The sequence below is a fragment of the Centruroides sculpturatus genome, unplaced genomic scaffold (genome assembly GCF_000671375.1).
Source record: "Centruroides sculpturatus isolate CEXI.00-Female unplaced genomic scaffold, Cexi_2.0 scaffold454, whole genome shotgun sequence".
Lineage (NCBI taxonomy): Eukaryota > Metazoa > Arthropoda > Arachnida > Scorpiones > Buthidae > Centruroides > Centruroides sculpturatus.
In genome coordinates, this window is record NW_019384681.1 from 568188 (window position 1) to 590168 (window position 21981).

The 21981-nt window shown below is 27.9% G+C and overlaps 1 long non-coding RNA gene across 1 annotated transcript in view; it reads left to right on the forward strand.

Annotated features, from left to right (window-relative positions):
- The first annotated feature begins 16803 nt into the window (after positions 1–16803).
- LOC111626970 overlaps positions 16804–21981 on the forward strand; it is an 8520-nt gene continuing 3342 nt past the window's right edge. Inside the window, exon 1 of the long non-coding RNA XR_002756953.1 lies at positions 16804–17225. This is a non-coding gene — a long non-coding RNA (uncharacterized LOC111626970). The remainder of the gene's footprint in view (positions 17226–21981) is intronic.

Here is a 21981-nt window from a genome sequence, read left to right on the forward strand (position 1 = left end):
GGAGAACAGAATTTTTCTAAATTATTTATATCTCATCGCATCATCCATCAAGAAAATCTATGTGCAAAAGCTATGCAATTAGAAAATGTAATGTCTGTCGTATCCAACTACATAGTGCTGTTTTTATTGTGTTTAAAGTCACTTAGATTTTACAAATAGGTGAGCCGTTCACAGCCCGGCACACGCATTTGTAAAATCTAAGTGACTCATACAACATGGAATTCATATAAAACGGAATAATAAACAGTGTTATAGGGGGGGTCGACTGTAGTAATTAATTTATTTTTATTTATTTATTTCATATTTGCAGACTAAAAATTTACTGGTCACAAGGTGTCAATTAACTACTATGGCCCGCGGAGAAAACGTAAAATTTATTCTGGCCCATGTTATAAAAAAGGTTGCCCACCCTTGGCCTAGATGATTTACTATATCAACTAAGAAATAATGTAATTTATTAAAGATATTTATTAATAATTTACATAGCATTCTATTATTCTGGTTTAATTTTAAATTGTAAAAATTTAAAAAAATATGTTATCCGATGCTATTAATTGTATCAAGTTTGTGACTTAAATTCAATTTAATGACTTTTACTATTACTTTCTATTTTGAAGACGTATCAGTGTATAAAGGCATACCTAATGCGAAAATTTGTCTTAAGAAAACTCGTTTCTCTACACTCTTTCATTCCTTTCTTTGCTTATTACAATCAAACTTAATTCACGGTAAAGGAACAATTAAGTTCCGTCTTTTCAAAATAATAAAATTATAATAAAAAATTGTTACTTTGATATAAATTTAAATTTTCCGTAACACATTTCAATATAAATTAATCAAAACATAAAGATAATGTTTAGTGCATATTACAAATAAGGTTAAAAAGGGGAATATTTTACGAAAGTAAGTCACAAATTCCATTATCTTTTTGACACTACATTAAGTACTACTTTTTTTATTTACTTATAGAAAATCTGGACACACTTTTCTATTCTTAAATAATAATGAAATACTGAACACTTTGTCCTTATTTTAATATAGGTTATATTAATACATTACAAAATATTGATATAATAGCAATATACTACAATCGGATGATCGAGAAGGTAAAAACAACAGCATTCTCTCTTCGGAACTCGAGTTCGGTCAGGATCCACTCAAATTTTCATGGACGTGTTAATACGAATTAGTTTCTCATAATCCACCTCCATTATGGGTGTAGTCGAATTCATGTGCTTTTTAATGTCTGTAGACTTTTAAAAAATAATTTAAATTTTAAAAATTCCCAATAGCTTTTCTTTTATACCAGTTTTGATTTTTTTTAATGAAACAAACTTAAGATGTGTGTGCTTTTATGTGTATGTATATTTTATGTATATTTGTTTATCTATTTTTAAAAAACTTTAATAAAAAATCTTAAACATCTACAAAATAAGAATAACAAAATAATATGAGCATATATAGGAATTATTTGAATAAGTACAATATTTTCCTAATTTAAGTAGAATTTGTTTACGAGAAGCACCAGTGCACTGTAATTTTCAGTTTTGTTTATTAGATAAAGATAGATGTGAACGGAGGCATCGTTATACTCTAAGTAAAGAAGTAGGCTATAATTACAGCGCGTTTTGTGTTGAGGCACCTTATTCTCTCTGATGCAATTTGTCCGCCATGTTACCAGAGGTTTGTGGTTATATTGTATACGAGTTTTGTGACTTTCGCCTGTAATAACAAATTAATTAAAGTCTGCGGCTACACATTTTACAAGTAAATGAATATTTTATACGTTTGTTAATTTTTTTTAATGAAAACAAAATACATTTATAGAGTTTTAGTAGCAATTAAATGATATACACTTTATCCTAGTAAAAACATCATTTCATCATCACCAATGATATCAATTTATATCATTTCTGAAGTGATTTTTTCGTTAGTTTCAAATTACCAAATGACATGAAATGACTTCAATTGATGAAATTATTATTTACAAGGCTTATTAAAATTGTTTCAAACATTCAAACATCTCATATCAGTTATTGTATAAGATTAAGTAATATCAATTTTAGGTTACCTTTGACATGAGATCACTTAATGTCATCTGATATCCTATAGTCAGACTTTAAAATTTAAAATTTTGAAAAATATTTTAAAACCATTTAATGGCAATGATTCTCTTGAAAAACAGTAAATAATGGTAGATGACTTGTCATTTGTTTTCTTTTCCTGATAATTGACATCAATTCGTATCATTTGAAACANTATTACAATCAAACTTAATTCACGGTAAAGGAACAATTAAGTTCCGTCTTTTCAAAATAATCAAATTATAATAAAAAAATTGTTACTTTGATATAAATTTAAATTTTCCGTAACACATTTCAATATAAATTAATCAAAACATAAAGATAATGTTTAGTTGCAACTGCATATTACAAATAAGGTTAAAAAGGGGGATATTTTACGAAAGTAAGTCACAAATTCCATTACCTTTTTGACACTACATTAAGTACTACTGGACACACTTTTCTATTCTTAAATAATAATGAAATACTGAACACTTTGTCCTTATTTTAATATAGGTTATATTAATACATTACAAAATATAATAGTACTACTTTTTTTATTTGCTTACAAGAAATCTACACACACTTTTCTATTCCTAAATAATAATGAAATACTGAACACTTTGTCCTTATTTTAATATAGGTTATATTAATACATTACAAAATATAATAGCAATACACTACAATCGGATGATCGAGAAGGTAAACACAACAGCATTCTCTCTTCGGGACTCGAGTTCGGTCAGGATCCACTCAAATTTTCATGGACGTGTTAATACGAATTAGTTTCTCATAATCCACCTTCCATTATGGGTGTAGTCGAATTCATGTGCTTCTTAATTTAATTAATGTCTGTAGACTTTTAAAAAATAGTTTAAATTTTAAAAATTCCCAATAGCTTTCTTTTATACCAGTTTTGATTTTTTTTTAATGAAACAAACTTAAGATGTATGTGCTTTTATGTGTATGTATATTTTATGTATATTTGTTTATCTATTTAAAAAAAAAAAAAAACTTTAATAAAAAATCTTAAACATCTACAAAATAAGAATAACAAAATAATATGAGCATATATAGGAATTATTTGAATAAGTACAATATTTTCCTAATTTAAGTAGAATTTGTTTACGAGAAGCACCAGTGCACTGTAATTTTCAGTTTTGTTTATTAGATAAAGATAGATGTGAACGGAGGCATCGTTATACTCTAAGTAAAGAAGTAGGCTATAATTACAGCGCGTTTTGTGTTGAGGCACCTTATTCTCTCTGATGCAATTTGTCCGCCATGTTACCAGAGGTTTGTGGTTATATTGTATACGAGTTTTGTGACTNAAGAAAACAAGTTTGAAAATTGTTTCAATCATATCTCACGATATCCATCTACACATTATTTCCAGTTACACTGTTCAAATTATGACGGATTGTGGCTTCCAGAAATATATTAATTAAGAATCATAATCACATGTTGATATTGCTGTGGAGACTTTCAGCCATTAAACTCGCTGAATCCTATGGAGATTCTGGAGTTGAGAGTCCCTACTTAGTATAACAATATTAATATACAATATATGATTATAATTCCAAATTCAAATACCTCTAGAAATCAAGATTCACCTATATTTTTCCCCATTAATGTTTCAATTTCACACGGTAATTTTTAAAAGTAATTTTAATTAAATTTAAACAAAAAACTTGAAAGAAACTATCTATGTAAAGGAATTTTAGCATGACTTTCCTGGTCAGATTAGGTATCAATTTAATATTGAACCCATCAATTAAATAGTTATTCGGCAAGTGTAATTCATCAGATCCACTTTATAATGCATATAGAACTCCACTTGTTTCTAACGATATAAAAGTATTTCTAAATATAGTAATTTAAATGCTATTAAATTATCATTTCTGCTGATATTTCGGTATAAATACGAAGTGTTTATTCTATTTTAACCTTTCGTTTTATATCACCGAACACAGTCTTCGTTAAACCAACATGCTTATATTTTCATATCACGCTAGTGCGGATAACCTTCGGTAACATGGCGGCCCGAGTGCTTCAATCACGATCACGTGGCCTCCGTCCTATGATTATAGTGTACAGGTCTGTGGCAGTGCCGCAGATGATATCATACAATGGATGTAACTTAACCTGTCTTGAATCTCATTTGAATTTGAAAGACTATTCTAAAAATATTTATATATTTACTAACTTTACAAATAAATACAATGAAGCGTAGAAAATCAGGAGTGTCAAAAATCTGGATTCGGTCATCGAAAAATTAATATTAATACTGTATTAACAAACTCTTTCATTGGTAATTTTGTTATTAATGTTCTTTCAGCCTTACAATGTTAATGTTCAGAATTTTTTAAATTATGAAGTGTATTTTTTGGTTTAAATATAGGGATTCTGTAAATTATATTTTGAATTTTTGTAAGTGTTCTTACATTCTTGTACTGTCTTGAACTTAGAACACCTAAATTTGAATTACAGTGTATTTGGAATTAACAGTAGTTAAATACTAATTTACATGTATATTTGAAAATAAATAGGTCCGGTCCAATTACAGTAGTTCGGATTTTCGATGCTTCACTGTACGTTTCTAAACAGTGATATTATAGTAATGAGTGTGGAATTCCACAAAAGTATTATTACTATCAAATGAAATAATTTATATTATTATTATTATTATAACCATATGTGGAGGTAAAGATGAAAAAGGATTAAACAGTATTTTCACTATTCAAACTGTAAAGCATATTAACTTTCTTAAATGTACAGTACATATGTTTAATCTGAATATTATTCCCATTAATGAAACAAAAGTTAAATAAGAATAGTTAAGGTTCTTATCGGTGTAAAATATTCATTATAAAAATTATGTTATATGTTAATAAACTATGTTATATTTTTAACATAGTTTTTTTACACAAGTAAGTAAGCTGGTAAGGACATATTTGTATGCCCTTAATACAACTAAATAAAATCCAGCAACAAGTTACTTAACTTTCCTGGCAACAGCATTTAAAACTGCATGCGGCGCCATTTGTTATGATATTTCATTTTAAAAACACTTTAAACTTTTTGCCATTTTATAATAATTAATTATATAATTTCGAGGGTAGTGATCAGTTTCATAAACAAATTGTAAAAGCTAATAACGAATAAAATCGTTATTAAGTTCGACCCTACTTGAGATATGACACATGATCCTCTGTATCTCCCCACCCTCGACGTTTAACCACCAAAATTTAATAGCATCAATTTCCCTAATATACAAATTTACCTGCAAAATTTCAGAAATTTCGACAAAAAGCACAGGAGTTATTAAGCTTCAAAGAGAGTGAACAAAATCGTGCCCCCACACATACACTAACGTTCCTACACACAGGAAATAACCCAGATTTTTTTTTTTGCATTTCTCGACGTTTCAAGGTCCTCCAAAAATGTAAAAATGTCATTTTTTTGACCGATCGCCATACTTTCCCTGTAACAGAGCCGGAAAAGTAAAAATCAATTTTAGATTAGAAGTGGGAAATCTTTTTTAATCACAAGACTGTACTTCATTTCAGAGAAAGTCGTAAGGTCGCAGGTTACATTGCAGGATGCATAAGCACATACATTCATAAAATAATAAAAAGCATACTTTCATGTATATTCATAACAGCAAAATTAAACTTATTTTATATTTTATAAGGCCACTTTAGTTCGTAGAAGCCGGAATAAATTACATGCCTTTTCCACCTCTGTTCTAGCTAATCACATTTCTCTTCCGTCCTCTTATTCCATATAAACAGATGCAAATACTATTAGTAATAAAAAATTCTAAGTAAGAATAGACGTCATGTTACACGAATTTTTATATTTAAAAAATTTCTAGATGTATATTATTATAATTCTATATCGACTTTGTTCTATAGTTATAATAATACTTGTTCTAAATCAGTGTTCCTCAACGTGGGCGATATCGCCTCCATGTGGGCGTTTTTCCATGTTGAGGGGGCGATTAGTAACAATTTATATTTTGGGGACCGAAAAACAATTTTCTGGACGATATAGTAAAACATTATAGTAAGAATAATTGGACATTTTATTCGTTATATCGTACAATAATTAAACAAATAACATTATACTAGTCACTAGTCTATTTAATGCTGTACGAATTTGGCGTTAGCCTTGGCCCTCGGCATCGGAATTTTGAAGTGAAGGGGCGATACTACGTTGAAGGGGGCGACGATTCGTTAGAGGTTGAGAAACACTGTTCTAAATGATACAAAAGGATTATTAAAAAACATTTTAAAATAATAATTTATTAATTCTAATAAAATTCGTAATGGTTTAAAGTAGGCTATTGAACAGTATATCAATGCTTAAGCTTTAAACAATAGTGGAGAGTTTGAATAATCAAACTTAAGTTCTATGTTTTAATTTAATAAAATATAAAGATACGATAATTATTATTACATATTTTTATTTTTAAATAAATTTGTCTAATCACTCCCAAATTGCTAGCGGTCAGATTGAAAACTCGATGTAGATTAATTTCACAATTGGTTCATTAATTAAAATTATTTGATTACTTTTAAAAGAATTTAATTTTTATACGAAATATTATCAGCATTTTTTAACCAAAAGAGACGAAAAAAAGTATGTTTGTTTAGTTGGAAGTGCAATTTTTTACGTCAATTTGACGTCAATTTTTGTTTAGATTTGCTCATTATAAAACTGAAAAGATTACGTCAAATTGACGTAAAAGATAGAAATATCCCAATTAATGAAAAAGCTTTTTCGAATAAAAATTAAGGTAAAAAAAATTAACCGCCCCGTGGGCGATTTAAAAAATTTCCAAGGAGATAAAAAAATCCAAAAATAAATTATTGTAAAAAGCTTTTGTTAAATATGTTACATAACAAAAATTTGATTTTCATAACATTTGACACAGTTTGACTTTTACTTTTGTAATATTAACAAATTAAATCAAAGAGAAATTCCATTTAATATTTTATATTAAGAAAAATTGAAAATTTGTATAGAAATAAAGTATTCATCCTTACAAGGAATAAAGAGAGTAATTAACCCCTTAAAGGAATAGAAATAGCTCATGTGACTTTTCCTTTAACTCGTACCTGTTGCTGATCTTAATAATTAGAAATTATTCACAATTTTATTAAATTTTAATTATATAAATCCATAAGATATTCAGAACAAGTAATCTTTTTGCCTTATTCTTTTCAATTTTCTCATTTTTATATCAGGACAAAAATCAATCATTATTTGATCTTATAATCATTCTACAAAGAATTAAGAAAAAAATCAAAGCGGACATTAAATCTTAAAAGACAAATAAATACGCTCTATCAGAGATGACCATTTATTTGATCGGACCTTACATTTACGGGGTCCTAAAAAAAATTTCTTATAAATTATTCATTTTATTTGATTTGTCACTGGGCTGCAATTTGAAAAAATTGTAGAATTATAAATTCCCACTGTCGTCCGTCCGTCCGTTCGTCTTTCCTTAATCTTAAGAACGGAGTTAGATATATGAAAGATGAGACCATATATGGAGACCTTAGGAGATGGAAGCCCCGAATAACTATATAATAACTTCCAGGTTATTTCACTTCAAAAATTTCCCCCAAAAGGTGTTAGATAGATGACCGTACCATTCTATTGTTAAAGAAAAAGTATGATGTACAGTCACTACTGCACGCTGATACAAGTCACTACTAATTTGAGGTGAAGATAATATATTTTAGATTAAATAAATAAATATATGATTAAAACTTTCAGACCGGAATTGTGACGATGTCACAATAAATATTCTGAATGCTTTTTAAAATGTACTTGAGGCATTAAAATAATAACTAGCTCAGGTTTCTATTGATCTCGGAAAATGCAGTCGAGAAAATCTGTGTGAACCCCTAAGTTTCATCTAGATCCGGGAAAAATCTCCAACGGCCTTGCACATATATAAACATACACACAGTAATATAAGTACAGTATATATTAAAAGTACTAACATATAGATTATGTATTAGTACTTGTATTATAATCATATTATTACATAAATATGTATTCAAAATAAATGCAATTTTTTAAGATTTAATACCTTCTTTCATATACAGTATTTAAAATAATGTTAATTACTAAGTTTTTTATACAACCGTAAAATTAAAGTGGAATACAGTAAATAAAATTAAAAATTTATTGTTTTAATAAATTAAATAACAGTTTATTTAAGTGAATTAAATATAAAACCTGTAATTCTCATATCAGAATAATTATCAAATTTTCAATTTTTGATAATTTATGAAAAATTTAATTTTAATAAACTTTCTAAAAATAAAAGTCAATTTTTATGTATAAACTTATTTTTATATACATAATTACACAAACTTAAAATGATTTCTTAACATTAAATATTTATTGTAATTTTGTATAAATTAAATATATTGTACAATACATGGTATTGAAATTAATCAATTTTCATGTTAATATTACTTATAACAGTTGAAAGAATTCAGTTACAAAACTTTATAACTAGTTTGTATAATAGTTATTTCATTATTATTAAAATGGGATATCCTGATATGAAATAAAATATTTATACACGTATCTGCTTCGGAAATCTGTTTTAAGTTTAGGTGTGACAGCATTATCCGATATAATGAATTCATCTGTATTACTAATATTGAACAGAGATAATTTTAAACATGACAAATTTATTCCTATATATTTTATATTTATCAATATATTTAGGAAATATAGTAAAGAAATAAATTTCATAAAATGGTGATAAATTTCAATACTTATGAACATGGGCGTCCGCAGAGGAGCATTTGCTCCTTGGGATAAAGAAAATTTCCACAAATTATAATCATCAAATTGATTGAGATACAGAACTTTACACCTCGACCATGGAATGCTTTAATGCAATACTGTATTCTAAAATCTATTTGCGAAAAAATCCCAAAAAATTAATTAATTAAATAAAAATATATTGATATAATTATTCGTCTCCAAGTTTTTTCCTATCTTAGAATTAATAAGCTGTTCTAAAGGACACAAATGGAAAATAAAGACAATAACACAAATCTTATACAGAATCTGTATAATTATTTATCAATTTCAATTACTGTTCAATCTTAATCATTAGACATAAGCAGTGTACACTGTGCGTCTGCACGTGATATAGCTAATTTATTAGCACTATGGTTGTGGATTATATAGTTTAAATTAGGGGTCCCCAAAGTGGTCGATATCGACCCCTTGGGGTCGAAAATAGTTCTCCAGGGGTCGATGAATACACGAGGGTCGAAAGGGGGTCGATGAATACACGAGGGTCGAAAGGGGGTCGATTAATACCAAAGACGATCAATTAAACTGTCTAGGAAAAAAATAGAATATTTCAATAAAAATTCGAAATACGGATATGATCAACAACATTACTGACTAACTACCCTAGTTATAACTCGAGTTTTGCCTTAGCCTACGCCGCTTTAAGCATGTGCTACTCTGTTTTCACGCATCTGGCAACTGTACAAGTGTTACAAACATGTTATGAACGCTGGTAGTTCATTATACACAGACATACGTTGCACAGTTACACTCTAGTAGGGTTGTCACTCTAAGTATTTTATATCTAAGAGAAGACTTTAAAGCACGTTTCGAAGACTCGGAGAATATGCATGTTTCCGAANATGGTATTGAAATTAATCAATTTTCATGTTAATATTACTTATAACAGTTGAAAGAATTCAGTTACAAAACTTTATAACTAGTTTGTATAATAGTTATTTCATTATTATTAAAATGGGATATCCTGGTATGAAATAAAATATTTATACACGTATCTGCTTCGGAAATCTGTTTTAAGTTTAGGTGTGACAGCATTATCCGATATAATGAATTCATCTGTATTACTAATATTGAACAGAGATAATTTTAAACATGACAAATTTATTCCTATATATTTTATATTTATCAATATATTTAGGAAATATAGTAAAGAAATAAATTTCATAAAATGGTGATAAATTTCAATACTTATGAACATGGGCGTCCGCAGAGGAGCATTTGCTCCTTGGGATAAAGAAAATTTCCACAAATTATAATCATCAAATTGATTGAGATACAGAACTTTACACCTCGACCATGGAATGCTTTAATGCAATACTGTATTCTAAAATCTATTTGCGAAAAAATCCCAAAAAATTAATTAATTAAATAAAAATATATTGATATAATTATTCGTCTCCAAGTTTTTTCCTATCTTAGAATTAATAAGCTGTTCTAAAGGACACAAATGGAAAATAAAGACAATAACACAAATCTTATACAGAATCTGTATAATTATTTATCAATTTCAATTACTGTTCAATCTTAATCATTAGACATAAGCAGTGTACACTGTGCGTCTGCACGTGATATAGCTAATTTATTAGCACTATGGTTGTGGATTATATAGTTTAAATTAGGGGTCCCCAAAGTGGTCGATATCGACCCCTTGGGGTCGAAAATAGTTCTCCAGGGGTCGATGAATACACGAGGGTCGAAAGGGGGTCGATGAATACACGAGGGTCGAAAGGGGGTCGATTAATACCAAAGACGATCAATTAAACTGTCTAGGAAAAAAATAGAATATTTCAATAAAAATTCGAAATACGGATATGATCAACAACATTACTGACTAACTACCCTAGTTATAACTCGAGTTTTGCCTTAGCCTACGCCGCTTTAAGCATGTGCTACTCTGTTTTCACGCATCTGGCAACTGTACAAGTGTTACAAACATGTTATGAACGCTGGTAGTTCATTATACACAGACATACGTTGCACAGTTACACTCTAGTAGGGTTGTCACTCTAAGTATTTTATATCTAAGAGAAGACTTTAAAGCACGTTTCGAAGACTCGGAGAATATGCATGTTTCCGAATGGTTCGCTAATCCATTTGATGTAAAAATAGATAATGAAGGTAGTGAACCTGGCTTAGAAGATGTACTGATTGAAATATGTGTAGATCTCGAAGCTAAAGCGTTGTTTAAAAATAAACATCGGTGAATTTTGGAACAATAACAATATTGCCACTAAATATTCCAAGCTCAGAGCAGAAGCCGAATCTTTCTTACTTGCATTCCCAACTTCATATATAGTTGAAGCTGATTTTAGCCACGCGAACGCAATTTTGACAAAACAGAAAAACAGATTGAACTTGGAAAACCGCGGTGATTTGCGACTAAAACTTACCAATTTTCAACCGAATATCAATAATCTTGCTGCTTCTCTTCAGACACATCCATCTCACTAATATCAACTATTTTAATAAAAAGGTATGTTAACATATTTTTAACGCATTCAATAGTAGTCGCAAAATGACAGTAAGAGGTTTTATTAATCCAATATAACTTATGTTTTCAAAACTAATTGTGTATTTTACGTATTATGACACGTACGGTTTAAGAACTATAGGCAAATTTCCATCTATCCATAATTTTGCTATTATTTTTTAAGATTATAAATTAGTGGAAAATATCTCCTTTTTCTGTTAAAGTTATCAGGTGGATTTTATAAGAAATGGGAACTATAAATTCTTTTGTTGGGTTGTTATCCAGGTCTCCTTATCGCTTAACATCAGAAATGCAAAAATGATTTAATGTTTTTGTTAAATACATAATCTGGGGGTCGATAAGAAGGCAAATATTCTATAAAGGGGTCGAAGGGATAAAAAGTTTGGGGACCCCTAGTTTAAATGATAATATTAATGTAACTGCAGTAAAAAATATCTACTGTATACATTCGATACAAATGGTAGATCCTACAAACATTCCTTCCATAGCTCATTTTTCGTAGGCCGAATAAAATATACAGTAAAACGTGTGTAAACCGGAATCGCACGGTATCGAGTATTTTTCCGGTCTGGCAGGTTCCTTTTTAGCATAGAAAATCGCTCCGTTCCGAAGAATTTTTTTCCGTTTAGGTTATTTTTCTTTTTATTATGTTCCATTTTGAACAGATTTTACGTACTGTACATTTGTAATTTAGATAAATATTTTAACTTTAGCATATTATTTTAACACTGCACAAATGTGGGATTCCCACTGCAGAATTTAAAATTTTCATTACACATTTTGTGTCCAGTTGCACGTTGTAATATGAGCTAATGTTATATTATATTTTATATGTAATGTATGTAATGTATAATGTATATGTAATATTCAAATAAATTATAAATACAAACTTTATATAAAATAAAATAGATCTACAATTAAATTAAAATAAAATGTCTGTATTAATTTATTAAAAGCAAAATACTTAAGCCTGATTGATTCAATTGTAGGCTAATTTATTAATTTTAATTTATATAATAAATTCTTTTAATATATAAATTTATTAAAACTTTATTAGAATTAACTATTTATTACTTTTATTTTTCTTTATTCATATATTTATTGCGTAATCTAATTAAGAAAGAACTGCATACGAAATTTTCATGAAATGCTTACAAGGAAAACTACGGTATAAAAGTTGCAGAAAATAGTGTAGGTTATATATATGTACAGTACTGTACCACTGAACTTTTTCTGAATTGGAATTTTTTTAACTTGCAATAAATCAATAATTGTTAATAATTCATTATATTATAAGATTAAACTCTAGTACAAAAACTTTTAATTGAAATACTGTATACAGTCAAACTTTAATTTAACGTCACCATTTGATAGTCTAAAATTGGCATTAAATCGAGTGTAAAGTATCTCAAACAGTAAGACTAATGTACAGTAGCGTAGCTAGAATCGATATTAGATCGTGCAAACCTATATTTATCCCTGTACCATCATTTGTACTACGTTGGGGGCTACTATCCACTAACACTGTACAACTGGTGGTACAGGGGTGATAAGTTTGCTAACGCTGTAGATAAGAGTAAGTAAACTCTTAGATATTGTACAGTGGCGCTTTATATCTTCATGGGGCCCAGGAAAATTTAAATTAGAGGGTCCCATGTACGTACAGTGTTGACTTCAAAATTTTTGGAGGAAATATTTTCTTATAAAAGATAGGTTTGAAAAGCCCTGTTGGTTTTCCAGGCAATTGCCCTTTTTGCCCATAGGATAACGCGCCACTGTTCATGCACTGTACATGTATTCTGTAAGTGCGTTTATCACATTGAAATGTTTTTTTCTAAACTTATTTTATCTTTTCTTAATTTATTTACAGTAAGGGCTCCTCGATTACTCCTCGATTAAGCTACCTTGTAGTAGTGAGGTTTATACACAAGTTTTAAGTTTTAAATTCACGTGATTTGGTTATAACGGCATCGTTTACGATGCAAAATTGAGCATTTAGTAACTCACAGATAATGAAGAGTTCTATACTTACTATTTATGGGGAAGAACTAACCGTTCACAAGTACTGTATTCATTGGTATTGCACGAGGTGGTCTTATTTAGGAGGGCGTCATTTCGAAAATTGGCTGCAAATTTAAGCTAATATCTAAATTACAGTAAACATTAATGTCAAAATCCTAGTAAAACGTTAATATAGGAAATGTAAGTTAACTTTTGCTCAACAATGTACAATAATCAATCACTGAAATGTTTTTGAATTTTTCATTTTGAAAAATTGCTTTTCAAAATGCTTTGAATTTAAATATTAACCAAAATATTAGAAAAATAGCTAAATATTTTTAAGCATTTAAATAAAACATTCTGTATCAAATTGTGAAACAAAAATAAACAATACAATAATAATGTTTTACTTAAACTGCGCATTATTATATATTCTGATATAAAAATCTGTGTTTACGTTTAAATCTTTTCCATGAAGCGAATCTAACAAATTTTGAAATGTTTTAATTATTTAATTAATGTAGGCCCGTATATAAACTAATTCAACACGTATGTTCTATGCAAAACTATGAAGAGAGATTACGGCCCTAGGGCTTTACGGACCCCTCTATATATTCTTAAGTGATAATCTCGGATCATTTCACCCCCTTTCTTTCTTTTATTAAGCACTTAAACGTAGGCCTACATAAATTTATTGTTTGGATTTTGGCTCCAGTCTTGGTGCGAACCAAAAACTGTATAACAAATCCTGGGCCAGAGTTATATAGAGACAAGAACAGGATCCGTAACCCTGCTGTCTGCCCTCCACTAGGAAGATAAAACATTAGTTATTTATTTTATTCTAAAATAAAAAACTAATATTTTACCTTCCTAGTTTCGTTAATTTATATTAAACTAGCAGATGAGCCCGACATTGCTCGGGCAAAAAATAACAACAGCAAAAATTAAGATTATTAGATTATTTCGAACTTCTAACCCTTCTACTATATTATATTACAGTATTTGATTTATATTTACAAAGGTTATCTTACGTAAGGGTTTATCACACCGAGTGCCCAATCTAACACATTTTAAAAATGCGTTAAATTGTGTACAGTAAAAGAATAAAAAATTTTTAAAATGTGTTAGATTGGTCATTTGGTGTGATAAACACTTACGTAAGATAACTTTTATAGTTATATAGCCTATATAACTATAAAAGTTCTCCTATTCAATAAAAGTAAAAAATAATTTAAATATGTGATACAAATAGTATTTCATTCATTATTTATTTATATTTATTAATATTTTATAGTAAATAACAAGGATGAGGCAAGTGCGACATTTATCTACATAGTGTTGCTAAGAGAAAAAACGAGAATTTTTAAGAAAATTGGATTTCGTGTTCAGAAAATTTATGTTTTTAGAACAAATTTAGAGTAATTTAATGAATACTTTCGCTAGTTACACATAAGCTTCGTCAGAATATTTAAATATAAAGCATTATTAAATACAACTCCATGTAAATCCAACACTTTTAAATTCAATTTAAACTTATTGTATGTAATCAAATTCTGTTGTTCTTGTAAAATTTTCTGAATAAACTTGAGTGTAACAAACGAAAGTACTCATTAAATATTTTCTTTTAATTAAGCACGAAATTTAGAAATATATATTTTAAAAATCAAATATAAACGAAGTAATATTTTAACAAATATATTATACAGTAAATAAAACAAATAGTATTATTATTTTGAGAGCTATGCAGACATATTAAATTTCGTTTAAAATATCTATATTTTATTTTATTATTTGAAAAATTCGTTTTATTTTCTTAATCCTAGATGGCACAGTATGTTCATATATTTTGGCAAAGTTTTCCTTGTGTAGGTAATAGCAGTAATACTAGATATTTTAATGCTAAAATATTAGATTTTATGAAGTTTAGCTTAATGATTCATATTTAATGAACTGAAATGTGATTTAATCATTTAACAATCATGTTTGCATTATGAATTAATATCCATCATTTCTAAGTACAGTAAATAGAACTTAACCTATATGAATTTACAGTTTATCTGCTTGATTCAGTAGCGAATCCAGAAGTATCCAAATGGGAGGGACCAACTGAAAAATGTTAAATATTTAAATAATTAATAAGTACTATACTTTTTAGTAACATTTTGTATTGCAAATGATCCACTAAACAATATTTGCCATAGTAAATATTTTTAAAAACAACGTTTTAAAGTTCGAACAAATAAATTTTATTTAATTAATTAATTTATTTTTTGTGTCAGAGGGCTTAAACTCCTGTAGTCCTCCCCTTGTATCCATAAGGTTCTCATTATATTAAAAAAAATAATGTATAATTTAATTAATTAAAAATATTAATTTAAAGCTTAATGTAAAAATTCTCTTACATATTTTGATGTTCAATTCCGTAAATATTTCTCGTACTTTTATGAGTAGATGTATAAACTTTTCCGTATATTATTCTTCGAAATTTATTGCATTACTATGTTTTAATAAGAGTCTAAGTTTAGAAATAATTGACATAAATGTATTTATATTTAATAAAAACATTGAAATAAAAATTTATTTCTTTATTATTTATGAAATTATACAGAAATATAATAATAGTTTTATTCAGTTTTAGTTAGAGAAAATGACTGAATATTAAAAGAAAATTCAGTTAGGCTACTTCATTTCAAAATATTTAACTTATGCGCATATATGAACTATATACAGTAGCATAACTAGAGGAGTCGAATTAGAACGTGCAAACTACATTCACCTCTGTACTACTATGGATATAGCCACTAGCGCTGTGAATAAAGAGTAAACTCTAAGATATTGTATATAGACCTACATGTGTATGCGTTTGTCATATTTAAATCTTTTCCCTGAACTTATTTGATTTTTTCTTCATTTACTGGCCCCATCCTGGTAACGCTACTGCCTACATATAGGCACGGATCTCTCATAACGTTATTGTAATCATTTTATTTTGTTTTTATTAAAGTTATACAAATTAATTTATGAAAATTTAGGAAAAATTATGATCTAGAATATGGTAAAAATCCAGAAAAAATTCATATTCTTTTCTAGTCTGTAAAGTTGTAAATTTATTAGTGTTATTTATTATGAAAAATTCATTTGATTTTTTGATTATTTCTCATCTTTAAGATTTTAAAAACTTATAAAGATGTAAAATGCAATAAAAATTATTGAAAAAGTTTAGTTTGAAAATTTTTTCAACTGAACCAGACAAGTTTTTATTGTGGAAACACGATTGTTTCTACAATTCCAGCTTAGTCATTCAATATATAATTTTTCGAATTTAATTTTGAATAATTTTTAATTTTATAGAAATTAATCTTTTTTTAAGCAGAAGAAAACGTCAACAGTTTTAAATCCACGAAAATCGACTGATCAAACTAATTTTCCAAAGTCATTCTTCCGTTACTAACAACGAAGCATCTTTATTGGTTGACTTACTAAGCAACAACCAATTGGAAGTAACAACTGTTTCTGACATCATTTTAAGCTTTGGAAATGATATCGGCGGAAGTTTTTGTCATCAACTGATTCCGAGATGATACTTCTTATTTGTTATATCGCACGATATAAATCATTTGAACTGGTTTATTTCAATAAATTTTTACAATAAATACACAACTGTAAAGTAACTGAAAACATCTACATTGTGCCAATCTATTGTGTTGAGTAGAGGGTGTAAGCGCTGAAATTTTGCAAGGACGACCTGTTTAAAGTATCTAACATGATTGTCTTGCTTCGTTCGTTTCTTCTAATCTCGGCATGGATATGCGGTGAGTATAATTAGTTAATATAGTTAGTTAATACATTTAATATTCTTTATTTTTTATTTATACTATGAGGCAATGTCACGATGCAAGTATAATTACAAATATATAATTTTTAATACTTTACTCCCGTTTTTCTGCTTCTAATTCTTTCGTACAAAGTATTAATTCTTGAAGTCCGCTAATTAAATTAATTACTAATATAAAAATTTTATATTTTCCATTTTATAATGTAAACAAGCTCTTCTTGCAAATGAGCTGTAAAATTCTTAAACTTACATTAATTTACTGAGATAAACAATTAAAAAAATGATAAATAGTAAAGTAAGTAACAGTTTTTGTGATTAAAAATTATATTATGAATTGCTATTTTTTAATTATTTTATGAATTTATTCGATATTTTATTTGAACTTACTTATTAAAAGAAACAGACCCTATACCTTTAATAATAATTCACATAAACTGTTCTAATTTTACAACCTGATATTCGACCATTAAATCAAATCAAACCTGTTATACTTTCGTGACTAAAGTAGAACAGTCGAATGTGACCAGGTTGAGTGAACTTACAAATAACGCCAAACTAAACTCCTAGGCCACACCTGAACGGAAAATCATAAAACGGAAGAAAGTTCATATTGTTATTATAACACAGTTTATATTCGTGTGGTGTTTTAGATTCTATTTTATGAATTGTTTCGTTATTATTTATGCCTGCACAAGTTCTGTGCTGTCGCTGATTGGAAGAATTTTGCTGGAAGCAACCGGATCTAAGCGATTGTTAAATAACAGAAAAGTCAAAAATCAGGTCAACTATCAATACAACATTTTTGCCGAGTTCTTTGTGTTTTACTTTCTTTACTATATCTATTTAATGTTTAATAATGTAAAAATTAAATGTACCCATTTCAGACATAGGCTATAATTAATATAATTTTCTCTGTTTGTGTAAATTTGTGTAGAACAGAAACGTACATTGTTTACTTAGTTTGAAAAGTTTGAATTTAGTTTACACTTCTCTCTTTTAATTGTTAAATAATATTCTATAGAAACTATAATTAAAAGTATGATCTACTTTATGTTCATTGATTAAACTTAATCAAGTCACGTTATATGCATTCACGGTCATACAGAATTATCAAGGTGAATATAAGAAAACCGGATGTTTCTTAAGACATACTTATTTAGTCAAAACAAAAAAAAACACAAGGAAGTTCATAGAAACAGTATGATAAGATCCATTCTTAAGAAGCTGTGTTAATTTTACGTTCCGTGACAGGGTCAGGAAAGATATCTCTTCTTGTTTGGTATGCATTAATCTGTATAAACCGCACGAAGCATCTTTCAAATCCTTCCGTGTTAATCTGTAATAAAATCTGCTACAGTAAATTGTATCGTTCTGTTAACAAAATAAATCGTACGTTACAATGCCAATCATAAATTAGTAATTTTGATAATTCTTGTTAAAAACGCTTTTATTGGTCACATTTTCTTAGATTGGAGGTGAGAGATTGCCCCCACTATATACATCAATACAGTGTATGGAAAATATACACGTCTTGATTAAATTCTACATTTTGGTTATGTTTATCGGTTTCGGAGTGCGGAGAATGTAGCGGTGTGTCCCCTAAAACATCATTAAAATGCATTGTCATCGGAATTACGTAAGTCCTCAAAGTTTCAGTGTGTTATCTTAATTAGAAGCGGATGAAATTTGAGATGCAAGATTTGAAAATATGATTAAAACAAACAAGTTAAATAGCGTTTAAGAACGTCTCGTTAATATCTCAAAATAATAAATTCGGTTCATTTTCATCAATAATATTTCAAAAGTAAAGGAATATAAACAAGTTTTGCTAAATATATTTTGTAATTATTTTACATGGCGCAATACTCAAAATTCTGTGAATTTTCTAGTTTGAAGATCAAGCTTACTTTATAGTATACAGTATAAATATTTAAAAAGTCACGAGTATGCGATTTTGTTAAATGTATTTTCCATTATTTATTTTAAAAACTAAATAAAATGCAAGAAAAAAATAGTAAGGCGTTAAATCATTATTAAGGATCTTCAAGATCCATAATAATCTTTAAATTATTAAATTTAAATATTTTTATTTTTTAATGCATTTATCGTGATAAATCCTTGAAATAAACCGTGATTATCGTGAAGATAATTACAAATATTCATGATTATGTTAATTTTAAAAGCGTATATAACTTAATTTTAAAAATTATGTTTGTAAGGAAATCTTTTGTAAAATCCTAAGTTTATGTTTTATGAATTAGTGATTTTTGTATATTTAATGCTATAGTTCAGTTACTTAATAAAGTTCAAATGCGAAACTTTTTTCTTATTCACGATAAATAATAATTTACATGGAAATTTTCTAATGTCTCCTTTTCTCAGAAAGAGAACAATAAAAGAAAACATTAAATTATAAATTTGTGAAATTACATTTCTAAGAATCGAAATTATTCTCATAAAATACATTTTAAAACAGATATTAAAAACAAATTCAGTTTTGAATTTTAAATCATTCTATAATATGAACTTTTAAATGTTTTGATGTTATCCTGTTTGGTTTGATATTTCTTATTATAGATAATTCAGTCCTTCGTCGTTACATAAACATGTGAAATTTTTAATTAAAAGAATTGGGAAATTCTGATATTTTATACAAAAAAATTCCCAAATTTCACGCGTTTTTTACACGAGGGAAACGAAGCGTCATAAAGTTGCTAAACAACATTTTTTGAATTCCTCGTACAGTTTTCGTCACTTCGATCAAAATTTTTACGCAATTTTTAATCAAAACAACTTTTTACAAACTAATTATCGACAATACGAATTTTATATAAGAAATCCGAATAGTTTTGTAAATCACGTGATTGAGAATAACATCAATTACTTATAGACTATCACTAACCTTACAAGGATAGCTGTCAGTGTGGGGGAACCACAATTATGTCCGTATATGTATGCAAAATTAAAAGCCATAAAAATAACAGCTAAATGATTTCAATTTTATTTTCAGATAGACTTCTAAAGTAGAAATAAGAAATTTTCATTTTTTATCTATTAAAAAAATTCCTTAACAAATAGTAAATAAAAGTCTGTTTATCTTAATTATATGATGAAATATCTTAACCAAAGGGACCCTTGAGTAGAGAAACCAGTCATAGTTATTCACATACGATAATACAAGAAGACATTGTATCGATTTGTTTTTATTTATTATTTTAAATATTTTGATTTATTTATTTGCCTAGTTACCTATATTTTAGTTGAAAACACTGCATCAATATTACAATAAAATGTTAACGTCAAGTGATTCCAGGTAAATATTCTTTGTTGTAAAAAAACAATGAAAATATTGTTTTTTACAAAATAATATTTACATGGATTATTATTTCTTTTATTTCTCTCGATGATATTAATTTCAATTTTGTTTGAAAACGCTTTTGAACTTCGTTTATTGCAAACTTATATTCCACAGATTCAGAGATTAATAATTACGTAGGAGAATTTTGAAATAAAAACTACCATTCCATGAAAAATATAGCAATTAATAGAAAAATATTTCATAAAAAAAAACATGAAAAATAAAAGGAAATATAATTTTAGCTGATCATGAAAAACTATCAGCATAAAATGAAAGTATCTTCGTACAGTGCGTTTCATAATGATATCACCACTATTTTACGTATAACTTTGGCAGAAATCATTGCAAATACAAATGAACTCTAACCAATGAAAAGTAACATTTTAAGAAAAAGTTATTTACTATATACAACAACTAAATAAAATATCGGCTTAAAAATATAAAAGTAAATCTATTTTCTCAGAAATATGGTGTTTCAAAATCATATGACCATTAGACTTGATAGTTGGTGTAGCCCCCAGATTTCTGAAACACAGCAAAAATGCGATCTGGCATTGAATGTACCAGCCTCTATTATAGTTGTGGATCAATTTATTTCCATTTAGTAGTTATTGCAGCTTTTAATTCAGATATACTATCATACCGTTTTCCATTTTTATATACTGCCCACGAGATGTTCCAAAGATTCTCCATTGGATTCAGATCAAGTGAGACAGCTGACCATTCCATTACGTGCATTCCGTTATCAGAATTAATCCCAATCTAAATTAATTGTTTTTCATCAGTAAATATTACTCCTTCATATTCTTTCTTCCAGGACATATGATATCTTGCCCAGTTAAGTCGACTTTCCTCATGCTTTATTTATCATTCGCGGAGAAGATGGACCAGGTAAATTTATAGATGGTAAAAAGTCCTCATGCTATTTGGCGAAGAAACGCTTTTCCACTCCCTAGCTTTTTCAAAATCATTATTTTCTGTCTACCAGAGAGCTTTTCTTTTCGACCTGAGATTTATTTTTTCATAGGCATCACCCAATCGAAGAAAATTCAATATTGCACTATGAGATCGATATGACAATTTAGCGATTGAACTCACTGATTTTCCAGTCTTTCCAAGTCCATTCTGGATTTTTTGAAATTCATTTAAAGGTTTTCCTCAGCCTAACTTAGGCACATAATTATCTGGAAGTTCCACAGTAAAGACGTCACCCGGATGATCGTTTTTATCATTGGAGTAATTTGAATAATTCTCGATGGTAAATAAAAATGTCACATGTTAACTGCATATCAAGACAGCAGTTCTGATTTCTATAAAAAGATTATATTATTTTGCAATGCAAAATTTCTGAGATAATACGGGTTTCTTATTTTAA